Source organism: Dendropsophus ebraccatus, chromosome 6 (assembly GCF_027789765.1).
Source record: "Dendropsophus ebraccatus isolate aDenEbr1 chromosome 6, aDenEbr1.pat, whole genome shotgun sequence".
In the NCBI taxonomy this organism is placed as follows: Eukaryota; Metazoa; Chordata; class Amphibia; order Anura; family Hylidae; genus Dendropsophus; species Dendropsophus ebraccatus.
The window spans coordinates 54,314,438-54,315,877 of NC_091459.1; the positions used below are offsets into that span (position 1 = coordinate 54,314,438).

The 1,440-nt window shown below is 44.9% G+C and overlaps 1 pseudogene; it reads left to right on the forward strand.

Moving 5' to 3' along the window:
- The first annotated feature begins 1,082 nt into the window (after positions 1 to 1,082).
- On the forward strand, positions 1,083 to 1,206 carry LOC138796107 (U2 spliceosomal RNA; annotated as a pseudogene).
- Positions 1,207 to 1,440: the final 234 nt, after the last annotated feature.

Here is a 1,440-nt window from a genome sequence, read left to right on the forward strand (position 1 = left end):
AACTATTATATAATTCCGTAAGACATAGTGTGATCTGATCCTGGAGCGCTTTAAAAAACTCCCTTGTGTACCCATCTGGTCCCGGGGCTTTATTACCTTGTAGTTTTTTTATGGCTGCTTTGACTTAAGTTAAGCATATCTCTGTCTTCTGACGATATACAAGGGAGATCTACCAACTCCCAAGGGAAAGGTTTTCCGGATCCCCCCCCCCCCCACTTGGAGTATAGTTGTACATAAAAATCTTTTAAGATAGTATTAATTTGGGCCGGGTGTGAAGTCAAGGAACCAGAGGGATTACGCAAGTGGGTTATATTTGAAAGAGCCTGTTTACCTTTGGCCAGGTTTGCTAGTAATCTTCCCGACTTGTTACCGAAGCGAAATAACCTCGCCTCTTGCTGTGATACATAGAATTTTTCCCTATTCTCTAACCAATGTTCATAGTCCAGTTTGGCTATCTGCCACTTCTGTTTAGTTATATCGGAAGGGGAGGTTTGAAAATCCGTACAGGCCACCCTAAGGGCTGTCCCTTTGACCACTAACTGGGTTGTTATATCCTTTTTCTTTTTAACTAAATAAGATTTTATCTGCCCCCTTAGTACTGCTTTCGCCGCGCTCCAAAACAACTGCGAATTGTCAGTTATTAGTCTGGTATTCCAGCCACCATCCCCGCAGGAGCTCTAAAAAGGAGTCATCCATTGCCAGCTGTGTCGAAAGCGCCAAAGTATGTCACGTCCTTGGGGGTGAGAATTTTGTATGTCCATGGTGACTGGGGAATGGTCTGAAAATAATAAATCGCCTATATCTACGGCTTGTTCCCGTGACATAAAGGATTTACAGAGTAAGATGTGGTCAATGCGCGACCATGAATTGTGTGCCCATGAAAAGTGGGTATATTCCCTCCCCTCGGGGTTCCAACTACACCACACATCTACTAGTTTAGAAGCCATTAGAAATGCAGGCAAAAGAAAATCTCTTTCACCCGGTCCTAGTTTAGTGGGTATATCATAACGCCTATCCTCACGGGGGTTAGCCACTACGTTGAGGTCCCCTCCCACTAGTTTCATAGGGAGACAATCCCTACAATCCCTACAAATCCTACAATCATATATTGTAGGATTTTTAGAACAGGGAGATGGTAAAAGCTTGCTCTGTCCTCTCCAGGTATTGACCTGGCATAGCAGTGCTTCCAGGTTCAGTGCACCCCCCAAATGTGTTGCCTAAAAATAGAACCCCTCAAGGGTGCACAGCCGCACCTCCAAATAAAGTTAGCTGCACCTGAAACGGCATTGCAAGAAACACCCCCCAAGTGGGGTGTGCAGCTGCATACCAAGATTTAAGGCTTCACATTGCTAATAAAAGTTAGTTTGGTAAACACTTGTTTGTCTCTGGCAGCCTGTCGCCATGGCAACAAAGTTGTTTACCACTAGCCTGCCAGGGCAG